This window comes from Perna viridis, chromosome 14 (genome assembly GCF_037379345.1).
Source record: "Perna viridis isolate PV_CMFRI_1.1 ecotype Kerala chromosome 14, ASM3737934v1, whole genome shotgun sequence".
NCBI classification, from domain to species: domain Eukaryota; kingdom Metazoa; phylum Mollusca; class Bivalvia; order Mytilida; family Mytilidae; genus Perna; species Perna viridis.
This window is the reverse complement of record NC_142458.1, coordinates 19078378-19086148: the sequence shown is the minus strand read 5'-3', so window position 1 is coordinate 19086148 and position 7771 is coordinate 19078378. Positions and strand designations below refer to the sequence as shown.

General features: G+C 32.7%; 1 long non-coding RNA gene across 1 annotated transcript; it reads right to left on the bottom strand.

Annotated features, from left to right (window-relative positions):
• On the bottom strand, positions 1 to 6934 carry LOC148598516 (uncharacterized). Its single transcript, XR_015918689.1, has 3 exons — positions 6903 to 6934; positions 1874 to 1914; positions 1 to 40 (listed from the first exon to the last, which is right to left on the bottom strand). It is a non-coding gene; the product is annotated as an uncharacterized LOC148598516 (long non-coding RNA).
• Between the last annotated feature and the right edge of the window lie 837 nt (positions 6935 to 7771).

The following is a 7771-nucleotide window of genomic DNA, read 5'->3' as shown; positions in this document are numbered from 1 at the left end:
CCAATGCCAAAATTATGCCTTGCAACTTCCATCTCGTCATCTAAAAAATATTTTTCATATATAATATTATATCCTATGTGTCATCTAAGCCAACTGGTTTCAATTTTGTAAAAAGCATGAATAAGGGCAAAAATTTTAAAAATACTAGTAGTAGCCACCTGGGCCCTTACATTTTAAAAAGTGGTAGCTCAGATGAAAAGGTGGCCAGGTATCTTGTGTGAGGCCTGCGATGTGGGCCAAACTTGCTAGGGGGGTTTGAGGGTATGCTCCCCAAGACAATTTTGAATTTTGAAAGCAAATCCTGCATTCTGAGAGTACTTGGAGACCTTTTCAGAAGCTAAAAGTACAACCTTTTATCACTCTATTTTTTTGACACAGTACGTATTGAGTTCACTTTTACATCAAACGTGACGCTCATGATGTTTAACAATGGCCACATAACTGATGGAACTTACAACCTCGCATTTCATTGGACAAAAGTAATAGCCGCTGTGAAATTTAAGACTCCATTAGGGGTATTGGTGTCCTGATTTATATTGATTCATGAATAATCTTTTTTATATTGAATAACTGGAAACAGCTATATTGTTGAACCAATTAAATAATTAAAATAAGAAACATTACATAGTGATACACAGCACACCAAATAAAATCTAAATTGGATATGAATTTCATATTTGTAGAAGTTTTAATTGTTTTTTGCTGTGCTTTTGGTAGACAACTGTTTTATTGGCAATTATTCCACATCTGATTTTTAAATGGGAATGAACAAAGCAAGAAAATGCATCGGCCATCTTTTTTGTTTAAAGACAGTACTTGTTATATTTTAGGGGGGTTTCAGCTGTTTCGTAAAATTACACATTTCTTTGAAACTCAAATCGTTGTAAACTATGATAATAGAGAGGATGCGATAAATCTCCACATATTATATGCATATATTTGAGTTTAAATAATTAGTTACACCTTAACAGAAATGATTGAAAACATTCTCGGCCAATAGCCTTAAGAATTTATAAAGACGTTTCTTCATTGAAATTATAAGCACATAAATAAATATTTTACTGTTGTTCCTATTGAATACTATTAATTATAAAAGAAATTAAGGACCAGTTTTAATATTATTTCATTTCAATTTAAAACTTTTTCATGAAAGCTTGGTCTCCTTTTCCAACAAAATGCAATCCCCATCGACTTGTTAAGATTTTAAGATCTGTTTCCAGCTGGGCTCCTGTACAACTGCTTTTTAATCACCCAGCTGGTGCATTGGCCGCAGTTGGTGAGTGGGAGACAGTTAATTCCCGTTTCTGATGATGGTAATTTCTTTGCAAATTTAAAACTTGAATAATTGGGAGAAAAACTGTAGTTTAAAGCAAATGATGTAATAGAAAAATATTGAAAGCACTAGTTTCTTGCATACTAGTCTTTCAAAATGTGATCGCATAATGTTTTCTCTTACAGCTCAAGCATAATATGGTGACATATTTACTTATGTAGGAATGATCTGGAACAATATCATGAGTGTATACAATTTTCTAATAGTCATTTTAAAATCAATAAGCAATTAACATTGCTCAACTGACTATCGCAGTCATTGACTATCAAACATGCGCTATAAATGTCATGACTGTTACGTGTTCATTAAGATGTACCATTATTACATTTCAATTTTGTTTCTTTGTACATATTTTTTTTGGGTATTTTATGCTTCCTGTGTTATGTGTGTCTGTTTTTCCATGTCTGGTCTTTGTCCCTGGATTACATTCTTTTGATTTCTGCTAGATTTTTGGTTTCCTTGATTACTCTTTGTTGGACTATGTATTTCATCAACGGTGTATGTTCTTCTAAATATAACGATCTTTAACAATCTACATACCAGGATATAGTACTCTACGTCCCCTTCTTCTAGTCGGAATCCTGTGAAGGTAGAAGTACATTATATTGTTAATTATTGGTATCATATCAGTACAGGTCTGGAAAAATTTCCTACGATGTTAGAACTCTCAAATTGCAATGCCAATTTACCGCTGTGACTTCTATGACGGCCATAGATGTCACAGCGGTACGAGATCCAGTCAAGACGAGGGAACGACCAAAAATTTGCATCGCAAATTTGACAGTCCTAACATCGTTGGGAATATTTCAGACCCATCTATATTATAGGCCCATGAGACCAGAATTTTGTTTTTGATCTACAGAATATCACTATATCATTTTGTTGCCAGATTTGAGTTATTATGTGTGTTCTCCGACAAGTACAAAAACAACCTCTCAAATTTAGTAGCCCTGTGCAGGTCCGGGTGTTAAAAGAATACGCCTGCAGCAGCGCTAAGCTTGTCGTAAAAGGCGACTAAATAGTGCTCAGAACCCTATCCGGGGGCTAGGGCGCTCTGCCCACAGAGCAACTGGGATGTGTGCCCCAGGCGGTGGAATGGGGTACCCCTGGCGTGTTACATGCTGGGGTTGTCAGGCTATCATACGGAAAACCTGACCGCAAACCATAGTGGTGCACCGTGTTGGGAACGATGCCACGTTCCTCGCACGTTAAAGAACCCTACTGTGGTATTCTCCCGGAGTAGGAACCACAGGGCTCCGCCACAGGAGGCTAAATTGCCCGACCCTACCCACCTCTCCCTATTTCCAGTGGCTATCAAAATTTGTCGACCCCATTGTCCTTGTGTCCCATCCCTTTTTCATTTCATCATCATTTCATGTTTATTTTATCAATTTCATGTTCATCGTCTGAATATGGCTGAAATACTGCTGCTCGGATGTTAAACCCCAACAAACGAATAAACAAATTTAGTAAATACCCAAAAATGCTTACTCATCATCAATTATATTCATTATAAAAATCATTGTATATTTTGGTTTGTCTGATCTCTTTATTTTTAGGCCAATTTGCTTTTTTATAGCGATAGAAGAATAAAATGAAAGCTATCAATAAGACAAAGAAGATATTCTGAGATGACTTACAGTATTGACATTATTTTTAAGCAGTCTTTTTACGACCATTTTTCACCTGTTGCTCAGATTCCAACGATTTTTAAATTTCTGTAGGAAGCTAGGTGTTTTATGTAGAATGGTGATGTCAAAAGGTCGTTCTGGGCGGCCATTTTCCGCTTATTTTCATACAATTTATTTTAACAATAATTGGTTTATACAGTAAACATGGTCTACTGATATTGAAAGGTGACGATGAAAATGTTGGATAGCCATTGTTTAACTTAATATTATGATCTCTTTCAGTAAAAATATACTGGTGTAATGCCCCCTCTGACCCAGTGGAATAACAGGACATAATGAGACCCCTGTCCAAATTATTTTCAGAGGTTCTAGAAACACTTTGAAGGCATTTCCAGCATTTTACAGTCCCTTAGTTACCTTTTTTGAACTGACAACATTCATCAATATATGCTTTTTTTAAAAATTTTTTTGTCAAACATGGTGACTAAGCATAATAACTTTACTTACTTAGTTCATAGGGCATGGTTTTCTAGGTCAGCAATTCAGGCACTTCGAGCCTCTTGTTTATTTTCATTTCAAATTCGAAATTTTTAAAATTCAAAATATTTAAAATTGGATTTCACATAAAAATCCATGTCCGTATTTTTAGATTTCAGATATCTCTTACAGTTTTCAAGTTATAAGAGGACAAAGTGCTACACCAAAAGAAAAGGAATTTTTGTTTTTGTCTGATTTTGAATTTTTCTTAAATTTTGAATTTTGTGTACATAAAACAATGTAATTCCCCTATGTTAAAGTGTGTCAAAAGCTAATATTATACCCATACTTTAAGAAAGTGCCAGCATCAGCTTATATGGTTAATCTAAATTTAAAAAAAAACTATTTTTTTTCAAGGAGATGACATAAACCACACATATTTATTTATTAGGCCTTACTGAAAATGAAAGAAAAAAACATAAAGTATCTAGGGTGTTTGGAACCACATCATTATTGTTTGTGTGTGTGGTTCAATTCTTCACATAAAGTAATATATCATAACGGGTACTGGAAATATGTTTTTTTTTTAAATATTTATTATATCTACATATCTTTAATAACTTGTAAATTCAGTTTAATACATGTACATAATATATTATAGGATTGAACAACTATTTACGGTCGTTCATGCATGTATGAACGGATCTCGGAGCTCCCAAACTCAATGAACGGCCGTAGGATTGAACAAGTTATTTTACCGAAAACAGATGTTCAATCCTTATAATTCTATCCGACAGTCAAATTTACCGTCTTAGAGCTTCAGTCGGTTATATTGATACACTGTGTTTATGTTTACGCTTCAATACACACACGTTCCATTGCACACGTATGGGAGTGCAGACGAATATTTACACATAATCGGCTGCTCAACAACAGTGAAGGCGGTATGGACGAAGTGATAGTTGGCATTGAAAATACGAGATGAAACAGGAATAAAATTATTAAGGACTTACAACAAGGAAGAAGGGAAATTAGAATAAGGTGTTTTCAGGGGTTCAGTCAGACTCAGTTAAAAGTTTCTTTCCTCGAGCTGAAAATTACTCTCTGTAAAAAAACTTGACCGGTAAAATCAATGTGCACGTACTAAAATATTCTTACGGCTATATTATTCCGTTTAGTTCGTTGCAACACTTTATCAACTACGCGGCCGCCATATTGGTTTCAAGTTGACTGGCGTTCATGCATGTATGAACGACCTGACGAAGTTCATGCGTGTATGAACTTTCTGGCATCGACGTTCTCGACCAATCAAAAAACGGCTATTAGTATGAAGGATCTCATGATTACAATTATTGTATCATAATCAACAATTGTACAAGTATATTATTATAGCAAATTATGTTCCTATTCCTAGTCATATAATAAGAACAAACCATTTAATTTTTAATTTTTAACCAGTTGCTGGGTTTTATAGGTCAATGAGAAAAATATATTTTTTTAATTATTGATTACATATGTATAAAGCCTGTAAACTGGGAGAGGAGTACTTCTTATATACAGTATGTGCATTTTGAATAGGAACCATTTTTTTTCAGCTTGCAAATATTGGTGAGGAAAAAGCAATTATATGTTAATTGTCTTACTTAATTGTCAAACTACTGTCCCAGTTGAAAGTTAAGCTATAGAAATAAGTTGAAAATTGCTGTCATTCTACATGCATGTATGTACATGTACTTGTAAATTTTATGGGATTATGTTTCTTTTTTTCTTACAGACTATGTGAATAAGTCTACTTTTTTTTTTCAAAAGCGAATTACATGTATAAGAATAGGGTGGGGTTACAGAATATCAGCAGTACCTCTATCAACAAGTATTGAAGTATTAAATATTTGTTGGTAATATTTTCTTTTTAGGTGGCAAAATGTATCAGCTAGATTATTAATGGATTAAAATCAGAACAAGGAAATTTTAGAAGAACACCCCCACCTTCCAACCAGTTGGTAAGTTTGTGCCTTAGACCACTTCAACTACTGCAATAAGCATGATTTTCATGCCTTTTCATTTAATTTAGCAAATACAGAACATCTCGGGAGTCCATCTGTGTTACTTCCCTTGGAAATTCTAAAAAATTCCGGGCACAGGAACATTTTCTATGCATTGGAAATTTAAAAGTTTATATTCTGGCTACAAAAAGACTGTCGTACAGAAAAATATGCAATATACAAGAAGGAAAATACGGTGAGAAACGAACAGTTCGTCAATACTGACTGGAAAAAAATTTCTAAGAGAAAAACGAAGTGGAGTTCCCGTTGGTTTAAAATGGTTTTATTTTTAGAATTTATATAGTTTTTAGCCTTGTAAGTGAAGTATATAGATGAAAATTGGGCATAGTATAAACAGCATTTAAAAGCAAGCGGACGTATCAGAAAACACATATTTAGTCATGAGACAAAACTTACTGGTACAAACCCAATTTCAAAAGTATAGATTACATCTACTATTTTTGATACTACATGATTTATTCTGCCTGGTTTCATGACAACAGGTCCAAATCTATGGAGATTGTCATTTACACAATATCAAAGGAAAAATACCATTCAAAAATTATAAATATCTGTTTTTACATGTAAAAAAAACTGCTGAGAAAAGCATAAAAAAGAAGATTTTGCATTGAAATGAAGCTTTTCACAAAGCCAGAAGTCAGCACAATGCAGATCGGACTTTGGGTTTCAAAACGTTATGTAATAGAAATTCTTGTAAGGAAAATGAAGCTAAAACTAGACTATTAAGAATTAACATGTTATTGTAGAAGAGTAATCAAGGGAAAGAATCTATGCTAACAATTCAGTTATTCTCTTGTAAGTGGTTATTTCAATTAATATTTGCACCATTAGTTAAGATGTTGTTAAACAGTATTCTTTTATTTCAATATGGTTTCCTTTAACATCCTGCAGGCCGAAAATCTGCCGAGATGTTTTTTTAATCTAAATAAATGTAGCTAGTTTATTAAAAGAATGAGAATGTTTCACCTAAATAAGAAATGCATTGATTTTTTTTTCTCATCTATAATATAAGTATGGTGACCTGCTTTTTGAGGTCATCATTATTCTTGACAAAACATAATTGATATGTGTAACATCTTTAACATATTAGAATAACGTAAACATATTTATTTTCGTGGTTTCTAATTTTCAGGAATTTTGTCCAGTTAACATATTGGCGAGTATCAATGTTTGCGGTATCAAAAAATTGTAAGCGTGATATGGTGTTAAAAATCAATAAAGTACATCACTAAAATTAATACTTTAACAGTATAATCATAAATTAAGCATTTTCTGTTCTGGTAATGCAGTGTTTAGGTGCGTTTGATAAGAATTGCAACATCAGTGGTGTGGTATAAAACTGTTACAAGAGAAAAACTGAGCTGATATACACTGAGAACTGGTATATAAATATATTACCTAGTATACTTTCTCAAACTTCTGTACAGTTGGACCTGTAAAATTCAATTTGGTTAAAACAGGTTTCACATTACAAGCTTTTATCCGGTATATTTGTATTGTACTAGGGCTGTTTTCTAGTGTTGTCTCCCTTTATTGAATGTGTGGTTTCACAACCATGAAGAAAAATATTTCTGTATTCTGCCTTCTAACATTTTCAACATTTACTTTCCTGATTGTTCCCACATGACAATTCGTATACATATTTTCTTTCTTTCATATTAAAACAAGTCTAATTGACTGCCAGTGTATTAAATTTCAATTACAACTGATCACATAATCATAACTAAAAAAATAAAGTAAAACATGATAAGTTGTCTATCTTAAATTAAAGCAAATTGACTTTTTACTAATAACCATCTACGAAAAGGGGCATCATTTTCACTATATATACTATTTTATTTGTTAGTAGGGTATAAAAAATACAGCATAAATTCGGTAAAACTTACTGTTGAAATATTATTATGACGTAATTTTCGTCTTTTCACTGGGAAATCTGCAATATTATATAGTAATATGAAAAGTAGCACTATAAATAGTGCACATAAACAATCGATATTTTAAAATGTGACCACATGATGTTTTCTCTTATGGTTCCAGCATAATATTGTGACATATTTACTTATGTAGATTTAGGAATGATCTGAAACAATATCATCTCCAACAGTCATTGTAAAAGCATTAAGTAATTTACATTGCTCAACTGACTAATGCAGATTGACAATTTAACATGTGCTATAAATGTCATGACTGTTAAGTGCTAATTAAATTGTACCATTATTACATTTAACCTTTGTTTCTTTGTACATTTTATTTTGGTATTTTACATT